Source organism: Rana temporaria, chromosome 2 (genome assembly GCF_905171775.1).
Source record: "Rana temporaria chromosome 2, aRanTem1.1, whole genome shotgun sequence".
Lineage (NCBI taxonomy): Eukaryota > Metazoa > Chordata > Amphibia > Anura > Ranidae > Rana > Rana temporaria.
In genome coordinates, this window is record NC_053490.1 from 3,855,191 (window position 1) to 3,874,841 (window position 19,651).

General features: G+C 47.0%; 1 pseudogene; it reads left to right on the forward strand.

Moving 5' to 3' along the window:
• LOC120928418 overlaps positions 1 to 19,450 on the forward strand; it is an 81,125-nt pseudogene extending 61,675 nt beyond the window's left edge.
• Positions 19,451 to 19,651: the final 201 nt, after the last annotated feature.

Below are 19,651 nucleotides of genomic sequence, written 5' to 3' on the forward strand. Positions count from 1 at the left end.
CCTGTATAAGTACCCCAGGATTAGGACACCTCCCGGTATTAGTACCCCCAGGATTAGGGCACCTCCAGGTATTAGTACCCCTCAGGATTAGGACTCCTCCCGGTATTAGTACCCCCTAGGATTAGGACACCTCCAGGTATTAGGACATCCCCAGGATTAGTTCCCCCAGGATTAGTACCCCTCCCGGTATTAGTACCCCCCAGAATTAGGACAGCTCCCGGGGTTAGTATCCCCAGGATTAGGACACCTCCCGGTATTAATATCCCCCAGGATTAGGGTACCTCCCGGTATTAGTACCCCCAGGATTATTACCCCTCCCGGTATAAGTACCCCCCAGGATTAGGACACCCCCAGAATTAGGACACCTCCCGGTATTAGTACCCCCCAGGATTACGGCACCTCCCAGTATTAGTACTCCCCAGGATTAGGACACCTTTCTGTATTAGTACCCCCAGAATTAGGACACCTCCCGGTATTAGTACCCCAGGATTAGGACACCTCCCGGTATTAGTACCCCCCAGGATTAGGGCGCCCCCTGGTATTAGTACCCCCAGGATTAGGGCACCTCCCAGTATTAGTACCCCCAGGATTATTACCCCTCCCTGTATAAGTACCCCAGGATTAGGACACCTCCCGGTATTAGTACCCCCAGGATTAGGGCACCTCCAGGTATTAGTACCCCCCAAGATTAGGACTCCTCCCGGTATTCGTACCTAGGATTAGGACACCCCCTGGATTAGTTCCCCCAGGATTAGTACCCCTCCCGGTATTAGTACCCCCCAGTATTAGGACAGCTCCCGGGGTTAGTATCCCCAGGATTAGGGCACCTCCCGGTATTAGTACCCCCAGGATTAGTACACCTCCTGGTATAAGTACCCCCCAGGATTAGGACACCCCTATAATTAGGACACCTCCCGGGAAATTAGTACACCTCAGGATTAGGACACCCCAGGATTAGGACATCTACTGGTATTAGGACACCCCCAGGATTAGGGCACCTCCCCTTATTAGTACCCAAGGATTAATACACCTTCCGGTATAAGTATCCCCAATATTAGGACACCCCCGGGGTTAGAACTCCCCCCAAGATTAGTACCCACCAGGAATGTTATATAAAGGAATTGGACATGTTTTAATGTTTCACTTTGGGCATTAAAGTGAATTTTTGGAAAAGTGTGTTTGCATTGTACATGTTCCCCATGGCAGTGTCCATCCTCCACGCTTTTTTTTTTTTAAATTGATCGATTTCCCTGCGCTCATAGTCCGGGTCTCTAGAACTTTTATGGGAAGTGGTAACTAAGAGGACTGGGAAAACCCCCCTTTAATAATGTTATGTAATAAGGGAAAACTGTAATAGAAATGGTCACAGTCTATGGGGGTAGATTCAGGTATGTCCGCGCAATGATACGGCGGCGCAGCATATCGTATTTACGCTACGCCGCCGTAACTTACAGGAGTTAGTGCAGTATTGACAAAGCACTTGCTCCGTAAGTCGCGGCGGTGTAGCGTGTAAGGACGCATGCGCTGTCCGTGTACATATCCCAGTGTGCATTGCTTCCAAGTACGGCGCAACGACGTATTGGTTTCGACGTGAACGTAAATTACGTCCAGCCCTATTCGCGAACGACTTACGCAAACGACATAAAAAATTCAAATTTCGAAGCGGGAACGACGTCCATACTTAACATTGGCTGCGCCTCCTAATAGCACGAACAACGTTACGCCGAAAAAGCCTTAACGCAAACGACGTAAAAAACGAACGCCGGGCGCACGTACGTTTGTGAATCGGCGTATCTAGGAAATTAGCATATACTACGCCGACAACAACGGAAGCGCCCCTAGCGGCCAGCGTCAGATTGCACCCTAAGATACGACGGCGTAAGAGACTTATGCCAGTCGTATCTTAGGCTAAAGTCGGCGTATCTAGCTTTCTGAATACAGAAAGTAGATACGCCGGCGCAGCTTAGCAATTACGCGGTGTATCTATGGATACGCCGGCGTAATTGCTTTCTGAATCTACCCCTATATCTCTAGATCTTGGAATGAATGAATGAAAAACTTATATAGCGCGGCACATGCGAACTGAATCGCCTCTGGGCGCTTGATGTTTCGTGTCTCATGACATCAAAAGAGTTTTGATCCGTCTTCTGAAAGTCAGGTGGTTTTCCTCCAACCGAATGCTGGTTGGTAAAGCGTTCCATAGTCTCGGACCCTGAAAAGCAAACCTTCTTTCTCCTTTGGACTTGTATTTGGTTTTTGGTACCCTGACCAGATTTTGGTCAGTGGATCACAGAACGCGATTAGAATTGTGAGGTTCTATCTTGTCGCACAGATATTGCGGAGCCTTCCCATGGATGCACTTATGTGTCAGGCAGAGTGCTTTAAATACAATTCTGTCTTTTACTGGCAGCCAGTGAAGGGTTCTCAGCGAAGGTGAGATTGATTCCCATTTTTTTTCCCAGTCACCAGTCTGGCGGCCGTATTCTGAACGACTTGAAGACGAGCGATTTGGTACTTTGGGAGCCCGAGGTAAAGGGCATTTGCATAGTCCAGTCTGGAATTCACGATTGTTCCCACCACGACTGCTACGTCTTCTTTGGGGATAAATGGAATAAGTCTGCGTAGTAGGCGCAACAAATGGTGCGATCCGCTGACTACTGACCCTATTTGTGCGTCCATTGTCATGAAGGTGTCAAAAATGACTCCTAGACTTTTGACTTTGGAGCTAGGGGTGATGATTTGGCCCAGAATGGGCGGGGGTGTCCAGGTTGTTGCCAGTTGACTCTTTCGGCTGGCGTGAAACATAAGGAGTTCTGTTTTTGAACTGTTGAGTTTAAGATAACTCTTAGTCATCCAGTTTTCTATCAAAGAGAGACATTTCTCTAAACTGGGATGATGATCCTTTTTGTTGCAGATGCGAAAATACAGTTGCGTATCGTCTGCATAAGAGTGATAGAGTAGTTCTTGGCTACTGATAATATCAAAGAGAGGGCGAAGATAGATGTTGAACAGTACCGGTGACAGGGGGGATCCTTGGGGGACTCCACATGGCACCGTGCGTTTTTCCGACGTGAAAGATCCCAGTTTCACTGTTTGTGATCGGTTTTCAAGAAAGGAGGAAAACCATGGTAAATCACCTTCTGCGATTCTGGCTACCTCGACCAGTCGCATCAGTAACATTTTGTGGTCTACTGTCTACTGTGGTCCAGCAGAACCAGGAAACAGGATTCTCCTTCGTCTGCGGCTTCGAGGGCATCATCCCATATTTTGAGTAAGGCCGTTTCTGTCCCGTGTCCGGGACGGAAGCCTGATTGTAATGGATCCAGTAGATTGTGGGTATCCAGATGCTGTTGCAGCTGTTGTACCACCACTTTCTCCATTATCTTGGAGAGAATATTTAGGCCTGTTATGGGGCGGCGGTGAGTTGGGTCCTTGGGATCCAAGTTAGGTTTTTTCAAGATGGGCTGGATTGTGCCCTCTTTCAGCAGGGATGGCACTATGCCTTCCTTAAATGACTGATTTATAAGCTGTGTGATGGGAGGCGCCAGAATGTCGGCGCATTCCTTCAGCAGCTTGGTGGGAATGATGTCATTGGGTGCTGTGCTGTTCCGCAACGCACCAATGATATTTTTGGTGGTATCGATGGAGATGGGTTCCAGAGTGAACTTAGTTGATTGTAGAAGGTTTCTGTTGGTGTTTTGTAGTTGATTGAAGAGGGGGCTGAGGGGGGTATCATTTTGCAGAATACTTACCCGGATTCTTTCGATTTTGTCGATGAAGAAATCCGATAGTTCATTACAGAACTCTTGGGTGTCTGAATTGGGGACTTCAAGACATCCCGGATTCATGGTCTGGGTGACCATCTTGAAGAGTTCTCGGGGGAGGAAGTTATAGCAAAAAGGGTGTAAGAAGATCTGCATGAAGGAAGTGGCCACTAAAAGGACTTGGTAGATGGGCATGTAGGAAATGGAGTATTATGAATGGATGAGTATTATGGTGCACAGTACTCTGTCCAGAGGGTGGTGATCCAAGGACAATCTCTCAGTAGGGCGGCTGTGTGGGAGATCCTGAGGACAACAGTCCAATGTGGTGACCAATAGGAGGGTGGACCTGAGGATGGATGGAGGAACACGACCAATGGAAGAGGGAAGAGGGATAAAGGGAAGAGGGATAAAGGGAAGAGGGATAAAGGGAAGAGGGATAAAGGTCCCACAGCTCAGACACATGAGATTAGGAAGGATCCTCAGCAACATGTAAAATCACAAAATAACCAAATCCCGGGAATACATAGAAATGTAACCCCTCCCATACCAGACACCCCTCCCCCTTCCATACCGGACACCCCTCCCATACCGGACACCCCTCCCCCTTCCATACCAGACACCCCTCCCCCTTCCATAATGGACACCCCTCCCCCTTCCTGCCCAGGACAATTCTCAGATTTCAGCGCCATCACACTTTGAATGACAATTACTCCGTCATGTAACATTGTACACATAGGACATTTGTATAATTTTCTTCCCACAAATAGAGATTTCTTCTGGTGGTATTTATTCATCTCGGGGGTTTTTTATTTTTTGCAAAATAAGTGAGAAAATACCAAACTTTTTTGTCTTAGTTTCTGGTATATAATTTTACAAATTTTGTCATTTTTCTTCTGCACTGATGAGAAGGCACTGATGAGGCGGCACTGATGGGCAGTGAAGAGGCGGCACTGATAGGCATTGATGAAGGGCTGCACTAATATTCAGGACACTGATAATCACTGCAGACAATGTAATCACTTCTACAGGCAGTCGGCTTCCTCATGAAATCTGTCTGAGACGCTCACAAGCCGCTGGAACGGTTTCCAAGGGGGTGGGTTTACTGGTTCTGCCGGTTCAACCGAGGAACGATACAATGTGGCCGGCTGCTACCATTGGCCATCAAAGCGTTAACCCTCCACTCCAGTGATGGTGAACCCATGGCATGCAGAGCCCTCTCTGTGGGCACGCCAGAGCCACCACTACTGCCTGCCCTGTGACAAGGGGGGGAAGCGAGCGTGGGCTGTCAGTATATTTTCCCCGCTCACCCCCCTTCTTCCATGAAGCAGTACAGGGCAGGAATCACCACCCACTCTGATTTCTCCTGCCTCCCATTTGGCTGCAGCCATGGACCAATGAGGAGCCAGAACAAGGGGACCATGGGACATGTAGTCCCAGAAGACTATGGCTCTATTTTCATCAATTAAAGAAAAACTTAAGACCCAGCATGTCCTGCAAAAATAGGAGGAGGGGCAGTCTGGAGCCCAGGAAAAAAGGGCGGAGGGAGAAGGGTGAGAGGAGTGCGGAGACGAGAGGGAGAGGAGTGCTGAGACGAGAGGGAGAGGAGGCTAAAGTGGTTCAGAAGGGAGAGAGAGAGCTCAAGTCACAACAGCCCCTGATTTAATGAGCCCCCATCCCTCCCTGCTCACAAATGCTTAAAGTTACAGTGTTAAAAAAATTGTGAGAGGAGTGCGGAGACGAGGGCGAGAGGAGTGCGGAGACGAGGGCGAGAGGAGTGAGGAGACGAGGGCGAGAGGAGTGCAGAGACGATGGCGAGAGGAGTGCGGAGACGAGGGCAAGAGGAGTGTGGAGACGAGGATGAGAGGAGTATGGAGACGAGCGTGAGAGGAGTGCGGAGACGAGGGTGAGAGGAGTACGGAGACGAGGGCTAGAGGTGTGTGGAGAAGAGGGTGAGAGGAGTGCGGAGACAAGGTCAAGAGCAGTGCGGAGACAAAGGCTAGAGGAGTGCGGAGACGAGTGCGAGTGGAGTGCGGAGATGAGAGTGAGAGGAGTGCAGAGACAAGGGCGAGAGGAGTGCGGAGACGAGGGCGAGTGGTGTGTGGAGACAAGGGCGAGAGGAGTGTGGAGACGAGAGGGAGAGGAGTGCGGAGACGAGGGCGAGTGGTGTGTGGAGACAAGGGCGAGAGGAGTGCGGAGACGAGAGGGAGAGTGGTTCGGAAGGGATGGAGAGCCCAAGCCACAACAGCCCCTGATTTAAAGTGCCCCCCATCCCCCCCATGCTCACATGCAAATGCAAAACGCGCACGTTGGTCCCGCACACCTATGTAAACAGCGATCGCACCACACATGTGAGGTATCACTGCGATCGTCAGAGTGAGAGAAATAATTCTACCACCAGACCTCCTCTGTAACTCATAACTGGTAACCTGTAAAGGCGTTTAAAGCGTTGCCTATGGTGGTTTTTAAGTACCATAGTTTGTCGCCATTCCAGGAGTGTGCGCAATTATAAAGCGTTACATGTTGGATATCTATTTACTCGGTGTAACATCATCTTTCACATTATACAAAAGAATTGGGGTAACTATTGTGTTTTTTTCCACAAAAAATTGCATCTGCAAAACCGCTACACAAATACTGATTGTAATGATCACCATTTATTCTCTAGGGTCTCTGCTAAAAATTGAACTCCCAAACATTATACATTTTAAGTCATTTTCTACCAAAACGTGCGGATTTAGATTTGTAAACAAAAAGTGCCAAAAAAGCCGGGGGGGGGGGGGGTCAAGTTGTTAAAGGGGGGAGGGGTTCTCCTTAGGTTGTAGTGAATGAGAAGCACATGGCAGTGAAATGTGAGTCCCCCTCTCTCTGTGTTTGTAGTCAGCATGGCACCAAGACATCTGTAGGGGAGGGGCCCCTGTGAGGAAGCTGGCTCACAATGTGATTGGAGTCTTCCCAGATACGTAGTGCAGACACAGAACTTCCCTCACACCTCTCAGCCAGGACAAGAAGCCTCCATCTTCCATCGGGGACACAGAGGAGAACTTTCCCCTGATTGTGGATCCGAGAGGACCCCGACCATAGAAGACTCATCAGAGGAGCCAAGAGGGACCATCCGAGAGGACCCCGACCATAGAAGACTCATCAGAGGAGCCAAGAGGGAACATCCGAGAGGACCCCAACCATAGAAGACTCATCAGAGGAGACCCACATCACCCTCCCGACCAGGACACCATCACCCAGGTATTCATCTCTCACTGAATACCACTAACTCCCCCAACTATTTCCCCCATCTGCCCCTCTTTCCCCCCAACTGCCCCCCTGTCCACCCCTCTATCAGCCCACTGAGCACCAATGCCTCCTTTCTCTCTACTGAATACCTATATTCCCATTTTTCCTATAAAATCACTAATGTCCAACATTTCCGTTCATTGAATATCCCCCCCAGCCCCACTGACCACAGATAACGGACATTTTTCCCCTGCCATTTACCTCCCACTTCCCACTTGTCCACCCCACTTCCCTGTCACCCCAACTGCCTCCCTGTTCACCCCATTTCCTCCCCGTCACCATGTTGTATGTTACTAGACTGCTCCCTAACCGTTCGAGTTCACCAGATTGTATGTAAGATCTGTGGCCCGGATTCACAAAGCACTTACGCCGACGTATCTCGATATACGACGCGTAAGTCTAACTATGCGCCGTCGTATCTGTGCGCCGTGCCCACAGAACTAGATAAACCTGAAAATAGGCTTCATCCGACCGACGTAACTTTCCTATGCCGGCGTATCTTGGGCGCATATTTACGCTGGCCGTACTGGATTTCAATGCTAGTTTTAGCTTTGCCATTGCTTATTATGGATGACACCCCATATGGTATTGCCTATACCATTGATCTTTTCCAAGCCCCCTTGGGCTTCTTTTAAGCTGTATTTTTGTTTTCTTCTTTCATGTTGACAATGTAGACATTGTGCATTTTGCTATATATGGACGATGACCCCATCAACTTAGACCTTTGGGCAGGTTTTGACAGGGTGTACATCGATATAGCTCGATATAGCGGGGGGTAGACTGTCGGGACCCGCAGCCCGAATACAAGTGTGATGGGATTGACCGATGGTGATCTCACTGGAATGTGTAACACATCAGTCGTGCGATCGGCACTGCGATCGCGAGCACAGCGGGGGGTAGGTTTTCGGTACCCCATACTCTTTGTACATACTGCTGCAGTTCTGATGATTTACAAGCAGCTGGTAACAAGTAGGTACTTACACATTATGGGCCAGATTCACGTAGCGCAGCGGATCTATAGATCCGCTCGATCTACGTGAATTAAGATCCGCTCCCGCAAGTTTAGGAGGCAAGTGGCTAATTCACAAACAACTTACCTCCAAACTTGCGACGGCGGATCCTAAATCCCCCGGGCGAAATTCAAATTCCGCGGCTAGGGGAGTGTACTATTTAAATCAGGCGCGTTCCCGCGCCGATTTAAATGCGCAGTCGCCGTCCGGGGAATTTCCCGGCGTGCATTGCTCCCACTGACGTCACTAGGACGTCAGTGGTTGCGACGTGAGCGGGACTTGCGACGCGCGTGTTCGTGAATCGGCGTACGCAAACGACGTAGGAAAATTCAAATTTGACGCGGGAACGCCGGCTATACTTAACATTGGCTGCGCCTGATAAAAGAAGGGGTAAGTATACGACGGAAAACCGCTACGGAAACGACGTAAGAAGACTGCGACGGGTCCGCGTACGTTCGTGAATTTGCGTATCTCACTGACTTACATATTATTTATCGTAAATCAGCGGGAACGCCCCCGGCGCCATTTTTAAATTGAAAAAAAGATCCGACAGTGTAACACAGTGTAACACTGTCAGATCTTAGTCCTATCTATGCGTAACTGATTCTATGAACCAGGCGCATAGATAGGACCAGTGTAAGTCAGAGATACGATGGTGTATCTGGAGATATCAGGAGATAATACACCGTCGTATCTGTTTGTGAATCTGGCCCGATGATCAATGAAGGTTCCGGATTTGGGGGGGAGGGGAGGGGGAGGAGGTGATTGGGATGGGTGGGTTTTACTTTCACATGACTTTATTGGTGACAGTCTTCTATATATATCTGTGTGTTGCATTGTGTTTGTATCTTTTGCCTGACGAAGAGGTCCTGTGCGATCTCGAAACGTTGCTTTTTGGATCGCTATTATGCATTAAAAAATTTTGGACGTTTTTTTAACCACTTCCCGACCTCCTCATGTACATTTACGTCGGCAGAATGGCACGGACAGGCACAATCACGTACCTGTACGTCCTCTGCTAGACGTGGGTCGGGGGTCCGATCGGGACCCCCCCCCGGTACATGCGGAGGTCGGGTCCGCTCGGGGAGCGATCCGGGGCGACGGCGCAGCTATTTGTTTTTAGCCGCTCCCTCGCGATCGCTCCCCGGAGCTGAAGAACGGGGAGAGCCGTATGTAAACATGGCTTCCCCGTGCTTCACTGTGGCGGCGCATCGATCGCGTCATTCCCTTTATAGGGAGACTCGATCGATGATGTCAGTCCTACAGCCACACCCCCCTACACTAGTAAACACACACCAAGTGAACACTAAATGTTACAGCGCCCCCTGTGTTTAACTCCCAAACTGCAACTGTCATTTTCACAATAAAGAATGCAATTTAAATGCAGTTTTTGCTGTGAAAATGACAATGGTCCCAAAAATGTGTCAAAATTGTCCGAAGTGTCCGCCATAATGTCGCAGTCACGAAAAAAATCGCTGATCGCCGCCATTAGTAGTAAAAAAAAAAAAAATGCAAAAAAACTATCCCCTATTTTGTAAACGCTATAAATTTTGCGCAAACCAACCGATAAACGATTATTGCGATTTTTTTACCAAAAATAGGTAGAAGAAAACGTATCGGCCTAAACTGAGGAAAAAAAATAAATTATATATGTTTTTGGGGGATATTTATTACAGCAAAAAGTAAAAAAGGTTGCATTTTTTTCAAAATTGTCGCTCTATTTTTGTTTATAGCGCAAAAAATAAAAACCGCCGAGGTGATCAAATACCACCAAAAGAAAGCTCTATTTGTGGGGAAAAAAGGACGCCAATTTTGTTTGGGAGCCACGTCGCACGACCGCGCAATTGTCTGTTAAAGCGACGCAGTCCCGAACTGTAAAAACCCCTTGGGTCTTTAGGCAGCAATATGGTCCGGGGGTTAAGTGGTTAAATGATCCTTGGTGTGCTGGCGAATATGTTTATATCACTATCTATCTATCTGGTAGAAAATACACTGTGTCTCTCTCTCTCTCTCTAACTGACTGACTGTCTGTTCTTTCTTTAACAACGCCGCAACACACTACACGCGGCCGACTTGCAGGCGGCCTTATATAGTGTGGGGCGTGTACTAAACCCCCTGAGCCATAATTGGCCAAAGCCATCCTGGCTTTGGCCAATTATGGCTCTCCGTTTTTTGCGCTCTGTGATTGGCCAAGCATGCAGGGTCATAGTGCATGCTTGACCAATTATCAGCGCGCAATGCCGCAGTGAATTATGGGCCATTGCGCGTCACTCGAATTTGGCGCGAACGACCCGTTGTGTTCGAATTTCGTCGAACGTACGAACAGACGATGTTCGACTCAAACACAAAGCTCATCCCTAGTAGCAGGCAGTGGCAACGGCTCCCACTCGGTTGGGTCTCGTGGTCGGTCAGTTGTCCAGCACTTACCCCATCTAAGTTCCAGGTGGGCAGCGTGGCAAAGGCGTCCAATAAGATTGCTTGTCCTTTCAGGCAATTGGGTAACGGTTCTCACAACCCGCTTCCTGATTGGACGGGCGGAGGATCAGTGTGACAATTGAGAATATTAATTTGCTATTATGACACAATTGAGTGGGCTCAGAGAGCAGTGCTCTGCACCACACGCCCACCCTTTTTTAAAGCCTATTAGACCCTCAGGCTCTAATCGCTTCCTCCACCCCCCCATTAAAATCCATGCTTCCGGCCCCACCGAATGTAGATTAGGGGGCCGAATGCATGGATAGGGGGGGCATCGCCCGCGCGACCCTAATGGACGGGACACCACTGGTGGCAAGGCCACTGTTAGATATTGTAGGGCCCCGTACAGCCTACCTGATGCCCCCCTCAACAATATCAAAACAATATGTTCAGTAAAAATACATGAAAATCATTATTAGTGGACACAAACATTCCATCATACATAAAAAAAAAAACACATATAACCAGATTCACAGAGACGGGCGCATCTTTAGTTCGGCGTAGCGCATCCCATTTGCGCTACGCTGACGTAACATAGTGAGGCAAGGCCAGTATTCACAAAGCACTTGCTCCCTAAGTTACGTCGGCGTAGCGCAAATGGCCCGGCGTAACCCCGCCTAATTCAAAGTAGGCATGTAGTGGGCGGGCTTCATTTAAATTAACCGTGACCCCATGTAAATGAGGGCCGTTGGTACGGCGCATGCGCGCACATGCTCAGAATCATGTCGCAAATACTCAATGCTTTTGACGTGAATGTAACCTACACCCAGCCCCATTCACGTACACTTACGCAAACAACGTAAAATATGACGGCTGTTCCGTCGTCCATACCTTGCATAGGCTGCGCCATCTTTTTGGTGGTTAATCTTTATGCCGGCGTATGTCTAACGTAAACGGCGTAGCTTACTGCGACGGGCGTACGTATGTTCGTGAATTGGCGTATCTTGCTCATTTACATATTCGACGCGTAAATCCACGTACATGCCCCTAGCGGCCAGCGTAAATAGGCAGCCAAGATACAACGGCGTAGGAGACTTACGTCGGTCGTATCTTGGCCAAATTTAGGCGTATCTGGTTTCCAGAATATGCTTAAATATATGACGGCGCTCATTCGTACTTACGACGCCGTCGTAAGTCTTTCTGAATCCGGGTAATTCCATCTTCAAGCCAAAATTCTCCCCAAACAATAATGTACAGTACATATTCCACCAACTCCCAGTTCAAATCCCCCTCCCAGTACAAATCCCCAAATCCCCATTACATTTCCCAGTACAGATAGCCACCCATCCCCATCCGCCAACTTACAGGAGGAAGTCACCACAAGTCACTACAAAGCCAGGAGGAGGTGTGCTGTGTTGTGCTCTCACCGTCGCTGTCAGAGAGTGTTCATCCATACCGCACATGAGACAGGATCACTCAGATTGCATTGCTCTGTACACACACAGTTTGATTGTCACCCCCTATCTCCTCCAAGCGCTTCTCACCTGCCAGAAGCAGGAAATGTGGATGGGGGGCGGTAATCAAACTGTGTGTGTGTACAGTGCAATGCGATCCGCAGTAAGAGCGATCCTGTCTTATGTGATGTATAGAGGAGCGCTCTTCTGACAGAACACCTCCCACAATGTACCCCATACCCATTCATATAGGGGGGTTGGATCTGGGGGCCCCCTTGTTAAGCCCCCTACCCGCAGACCCCCAACAACCACTGGGCAAGGGTTGTGGGGATGAGGCCCTTGTCCCCATCAACATGGGGACAAGGTGCTTTGGGGGGTCCCAAAGCACCCTCCACATGTTGAGGGCAAGTGGCTTGGTATGGTTCAGGAGGAGGGGGCGCTCTTTGTCCCCCCCCTTGTTTGGCCTGCCAGGCTGCTTGCTAGGATAAAGGTCTCGTATGGATTTTGGAGGGACCCCACGTTCGCGAATACGGATGGACGTAATTTACGTTCACGCCAAAACCAATGACGTCCTAGCGACGTAATTTTGAGCAATGCACGCTGGGAAATTTAGCCGACGGCGCATGCGCAGTTAAATCGGCGCGGGGACGCACCTGATTTAAATACTAAACTCCCCCTAGCCGCGGAATTTGAATTCCGCCGGGGGATTTACGATCCGCCGGCGCAAGTTTTGAGTTAAGTGCTTTCTGAATACAGCACTAGCCTCTCAAACTTGCGCCGGCGGGTCGTAAATAAGATAGATTGCGCGGATCTAAAGATCCGCTGATCTATCTGAGTCTGCCCCACTGCCCTTAACGTCACTCTAAATGCAGGATGCAAATGCAGTGGGGCAGATTCAGATTGATCAGCGGATCTTTAATCTATCTGATTTACGATCCGCCGGCGCAAGTTTGAGAGGCTAGTGCTGTATTCAGAAAGCACTTACCTCAAAACTTGCGGCGGCGGATCGTAAATCCCCCGGCGGAATACAAATTCCGCGGCTAGGGGGAGTGTAGTATTTAAATCTGGCGCGTCCCCGCACCGATTTAACTGCGCATGCGCCGTCGGCTAAATTTCCCAGCGTGCATTGCTCCAAATGACGTCGCTAGGACGTCATTGGTTTCGGCGTGAACGTAAATTACGTCCATCCGTATTCGCGAACGACTTACGCAAACGACGTAAAAATTCAAAACTCGCCGCGGGAACGACGACCATACTTAACATAGGATACGCCACATATAGCAGGGGTAACTATCCGCCGGCGGGCGTTTGTTTCTGAATCGGCGGAAATCGGCATTTGCATATTCGTCGCGTAAAAAAACGAAGCGCCACCTAGCGGCCGGCGGGGAATTGCAGCCTAAGATCCGACGGTGTAAGTCACTTACACCTGTCGGATCTTAGGGAGATCTATGCGGAACCTGATTCTATGAATCAGTCGCATAGATCCGACCGTCGTATCTCTATCTGAATCTCCCCCAGTGTGTTTACCCACACCAGCTCACATGGTACAAAAGTAGCATGCAATGTGGTTGCCATGCATCTCAAACTGTAGTGCATGCAATACATTTGGTGCAGTGCGATTCAAAATTCAACAGAACTGCATATGAATTGCACTGGAACCGCACAATATTCCCATGTGATTCCCATGCATTTCCTGGTGTGAATGGGCCCCTAACCTGATCATTGCAGTACTACCACTCGGCAGTCACATGCAGGGCGGTTGCAGTGCAGCCCCATTGAACTGCATTATCACATTCAGTGGCAGCAACCTTCTGTTTAAGCACAGCATTGTGGCCGGGGCATGTGTACAGCTGGTAACAGTTGTATGTTTAGTGTTCAGACAGGGGGTCAGTAAAATCATGGCTCAACCACCTGGTTTTACTTCCCCCAGACACATGTGTGAACAAGCCCTAAGGATCCTCTGAAACGGAACGGAGCCCACTTCAATCAGCAGAGGATCCATGAGCAGATCCCTTCCTGAATCAGAGCTGAACAGGATGGATGTCAGTTTTTTACATCTGTCCCCGTTTCTGTTTGTGGCAGGAGACACAGGAGGACCTGTGACAGTTCTATGGGCAGCTGGATGAAATCAGTCTCCAGTGTCTATTTACTGTCTGGTTACATCAGGCTTTCTCCCATGTGTCACATTTAGGTCCAGATAAATGGAGGAGGACACAGTCCTTTTAAAAAAAAAATCCCCCCAGACCTGGAAGGATTCAGAGCTAGGTAGGTGTAAAACTTCCATTTACATCAGCCTGTCCATAGGGCTGCATGGACCTTCCGTCAGGTCCTCCTGATAGGGCTGCATGGACCTTTCCAGATCAGGTCCTCCTGATAGGGCTGCATGGACCTTCCGATCAGGTCCTCCTGATAGGGCTGCATGGACCTTTCCGATCAGGTCCTCCTGATAGGGCTGCATGGACCTTTCCGATCAGGTCCTCCTGATAGGGCTGCATGGACCTTTCCGATCAGGTCCTCCTGATAGGGCTGCATGGACCTTTCCTGATCAGGTCCTCCTGATAGGGCTGCATGGACCTTTCCTGATCAGGTCCTCCTGATAGGGCTGCATGGACCTTTCCGATCAGGTCCTCCTGAAAAATTGAGAGGAGGACCTAAATGGAATACCCATATGAAAGGACCCCTGTAGGTCACCAGAGTGCACTTATTTCTGCACTCCTATGACCCGTATTCAGCTGTCAGAGGGCGAAAGTCTGCAGTCGGCTGATGTAAAAAATATTGGTACTATGCAATAGGATGCCACAAACATTACAAACATTTTGGCACATGCAGATATATTAACCTCCTCCCTTGTTTACCCAACAGGGATTGGGAATTGGTGGGGATGATAGGTGGGGGGGGGGCAGTTTTCCATTTTAGCCCCAGGCCCTGGATTACCTTGTAAAACACAAGGGGGGGAAGAGCCTCTGGTTGTAGATTTTTTAAAACAATTTAATAGAAAAGTAATATGCACAGGCAACTCACATTTAGGTTGTGAAAAATAGGCTTTAAAAGATCCCAAACGTGGGGGTTGTCATCAGGTCCATCTGTCCGTTTCTTTGCCTGCTGGGGCGCTCTGCTGATGGAGTCCAAAACACTGCTTTTCAGGTGGAAAGAGCTGGCTGTAGTGGAGGAAACTTCAGAGCGAGGTCTGGAGCACAATGGTGAAGGCAGGCGAGGAGTAGGGATGGGCGAACGGTTCGGCCCAAAGGCCGAACTTTGCTTGTTCGGGTGTTCCGGCGGAAAATTTGCGGAACCCCATTAAAGTCTATGGGACACTAACATGAAAATTCAAAGGTGCTAATTTTAAAGGCTTATATGCAAAGTATTGTCATAAAAAGTGTTTGAGGAGCCGGGTCCTGCCCCAGGGGACATGTATCAATGCAACAAAAAGTTTTAAAAATGTCAGTTTTTTCGGGAGCAGTGATTTTAATCATGCTTAAAGTGAAACAATAAATTTCATACCTAGGGGTGTCTATAGTATGCCTGTGAAGTAGCGCACAGTTTAGAACTGTCCCTTCATAACATTACATTTCTAAAGGAAAAAGTCATTTAAAATGACTCGCAGCTATAATGAATTGTCGGGTCCTGGCAATACAGATAAAAGTAATTAAAAACCCTTCAGGTCTGGTTTGGATATTAAGGGGAACACTTCACCAATTTGTTTTAAAAAATGGCATAGGGGTCCCCTTCAAAATCCATACCAGACTCTTATCCAAGCGCGCAACCTGGCAGGCCGCAGGAAAAGGGGGGGCGGGGAAGAGAGAGCTCCCCCTGAACCGTACAAGGCCACATGCACTCAATATGGGGACAAGGGCCTCATCCCCACAACCCTTGCCCGGTGGTTGTGGGGGTCTGCAGGCAGGGGGCTTATCGGAATCTGGAAGCCTCTTTAACAAACGGGGCCCCTAAATATCCATATCAGACCTAAAGGGCCATTTTTTTCAATTACTTTTATCTGTATTGCCAGGAACCGAAAATTAATTATAGCCGTGAGAGATTTTTAAATGACTTTTTTTCCTTTAGAAATAAAACTTTGTGCAAAGACAGTTCTAAGCACGGGAAACATGCGCTACTTTACAGGCATACTATACACCCCGCCGGGTATGAAATTTAAAGGAATATTTCACTTTCATTGTTTTAACTTTAAGCATTATTAAAATCACTGCTCCTGAAAAACTGCAGTTTTTAAAACTTGTTTTTGCATTGATACATGTCCCCTGGGGCAGGACCCGGGTCACAAAACACTTTTTATGACAATAACTTGCATATTAACCTTCAAAATTAGCAGTTTTTTTTTTTTTTTTACGTTCGTGTGTTCCAACACATTTTTTGCCTGTTTGCATGTTCTGCTGCGAACCGAACCAGGGGGTTTTCCGCTCATCCCTAGCAAGGAGGGATGACGTCACTGGCAAGCGATGCGTTTCCTAAATGTACAGGCTGCGAATGAGGTGGCGGCTGTGCTCCTTCTTTGCGCATTTTCTTGTGTACTGTGCTATTTGAAACTTTTATGCTGCAGACTATTCTTCAATCTTTATAATATTTTTTGTACATCTCCTCTTAATGTACATTTGTGGTACATAAATCTACATGCATTATGATCTACATTGTTTAAATACTATGAGATACCCGTTGCTTTAATCTTTGCGCTTTTACTTGTGTCCTGGATTACCTTGTCCTAGAACTGGGCCAAAGGTAATCTGAATATACTGAGGGGCTAGCTGGCGACAGACCATTTAAAAGATTGTTAGATGCAGTGTTTCCTGGGAATGGGAGGAGGAGTCTTCTCTCTCTCTCAGATGTTGTCTTGAAAGACTTCTGGAAAAGACGTTACTGGTGAGTGTAACTTGGGTTTTCAGAATTTTCCTCCTATTGACTTCAATGAGGTTTGTATTTACATCGGCAATGTTTGGATTTTTAAATGAATTTGCGAAAGGTGCCCACAAGTCAATCCCAATCACATCCCCCCTCCCCGCCCCCATCACTATGCAGCACAATTCTCTAAATTAGAACAAAGAAATTAGATTCTCGTGCAGGAAATTGTAATAAACTGTCAATTTTACCAGCCAATGGGAATAATAGATTGTCCTCCATAAAATAGAATACAAATATTTAAACATGTATAATATTGTACATATTCCTTCTATATATAAGATATATTTAATAATGAATGTAAAAAATAGAAAGTAACTTTATTTAATCCTTTATATAGAATTCTGACTTTTTTTTTTTCCTGTATAGGCGTATTGATGAACCAAGTTTTTGGACAGGCTTGTCTTAAAAAATAAGTCAGATGAGAAACGAGCCATATGAGTGTCTAAAGTGACGGAAAATATTTTTTGCAATTCACTGGAAGATAAACACAGGATTCAAGACATATCAGTGGTCTAAATGTTGTAAGTGTTTTGAATCCTCTTCGACATTGATCCATCCTCAGAGGACAACAAGAGAGAAGTCATTTCAGTGTTCTGGAAGTGACAATGGCTTTACAATAAAGTCCAACCCATGTATACATAAGAGAAGTCACTTCAGAAGATATTTCTTGTTTGGAATGGGATAAAGGCTTTACAATGGAGGCAAAACGTATCACACATCAGAAGGTTCACACTGGAAAGAAGCCATATCGGTGTTCTGAATGTGAAAAAGCATTTCCTACCAAGAGAGAGCTTATCAAACACCAGAAGGTTCACACTGGAAATAAACCTTTTCAGTGTTATGAGTGTGACAAAACTTTTACACAGAAGTCAAATCTTATCACACACCAGAGGGTTCACACGGGAGAGAAGCCATATCAGTGTTCTGAATGTAACAAAGCTTTTTCAACCAAGGACATGCTTATCATGCACCAGAGGGTTCACACTGGAGAGAAACCTTTTCAGTGTTCTGAATGTGGCAAAACCTATGCACAGAAGGGTAGTCTTAACACACACAAGACGATTCACACTGGAAAGAGGCCATATCAGTGTTCAGAATGTGACAACGCTTTTACATGGAAGTCAAGTCTTATCAAACATCAGAAGATTCACACTGGAGAGAAGTCATATGAGTGTTCTGAATGTGGCAAAGCTTTTATAGCAAAAAGAGAGTTTATCACACACCAGATGGTTCACACTGGAGAGAAGCCATATCAATGTTCTGAATGTAACAAAGCTTATAAAACAAAAACACACCTTATCATACACCAGATGATTCATACTGGAAAAAAGAGGTTTGATTGTTCTGAATGTGAAAAAGTTTTCATACAGAAGGGAGACCTTATCAGACACCAGATGACTCACACTGGAGAGAGGCCCTATGAGTGTTCTGAATGTGGCAAAGCTTTTATAACAAAGAAAGCACTTATCACACACCAGATGGTTCACACTGGAGAGAAGCCATATCAATGTTCTGAATGTAACAAAGCTTATAAAACAAAGTGGCACCTTATCACACACCAGATGGTTCACACTGGAGAGAAGCCATATCAATGTTCTGAATGTAACAAAGCTTATAAAACAAAGTCGCACCTTATCACACACCAGATGGTTCACACTGGAGAGAAGCCATATCAGTGTTCTGAATGTGACAAAGCTTTTACAGACAAGGAAGGGCTTAACAGACATCAGAAAATTCACATTGAAGAGAAGCCATATAAGTGTTCTGAATGTGACAAAGCTTTTACAAAGAAGTCAAATCTTATCACACACCAGAAGATTCACACTGGAGAGAAGCCATATGAGTGTTCTGAATGTGGCAAAGCTTTTATAACAAAGAAAGAGCTTATCACACACCAGATGATTCACGCTGGAGAGAAGCCATATCAATGTTCTGAATGTGACAAAGCTTTTACAGACAAGGAAGGGCTTAACAAACATCAGAAAATTCACATTGAAGAGAAGCCATATAAGTGTTCTGAATGTGACAAAGCTTTTACATGGAAGTCAGTTCTGATCATACACCAGAGGATTCACACTAAAGAGAAGCCGTATCAGTGTTCTGAATGTGATAAAGCTTTTACATGGAAGTCAGTTCTGATCACACACCAGAGGATTCACACTGGAGAGAAGCTGTATCAGTGTTCTGAATGTGACAAAGCTTTTACACAGAAGTCAAATCTTATCAGACACCAGAGGGTTCACACGGGAGAGAAGCCATATGAGTGTTCTGAATGTGAGAAAACATTTACGGTTAATTCCAATCTACTCAAACATCAGAGGATTCACAAGCTTCAGCTGCGGTGAGGAAACTCTGGAAGAAGTTATTAAAGGGGTAGCAGATCCTTCTTTTTTTGTAGACTTTATTTGTGAACGCTTTTTGACCCTGGAAACATTGTGTGATGTAAAGTGTAACTGTGCGCTATGTATGTCATTATTGATTTTTCCCAATCTGTCATTAACCTTTTTAGTCCCGGGGCCTTTCTCTCCCTAAACCCTTTGGGCCAAATCCTCAAAAGAGATACGACGGAGTAACTGCTGTTACTCCGTCGTATCCCTGGTCCTAACTATGGAACTGATCCACAGAATCAGTTTCACATAGTTAGGACGAAGATCCGACATGTGTAATTGAATTACACTGTCGGATCTTAGGTTGCAGTACCGCATCCGCCGCTGGGGGCATTTTGCGTCGAAATGCCACCTCGCGTATGCAAATTAGGACTTACGGAGATCCACGAAGCTTTTCAGCTTCGTTTTTTCTCCGTAAGTTA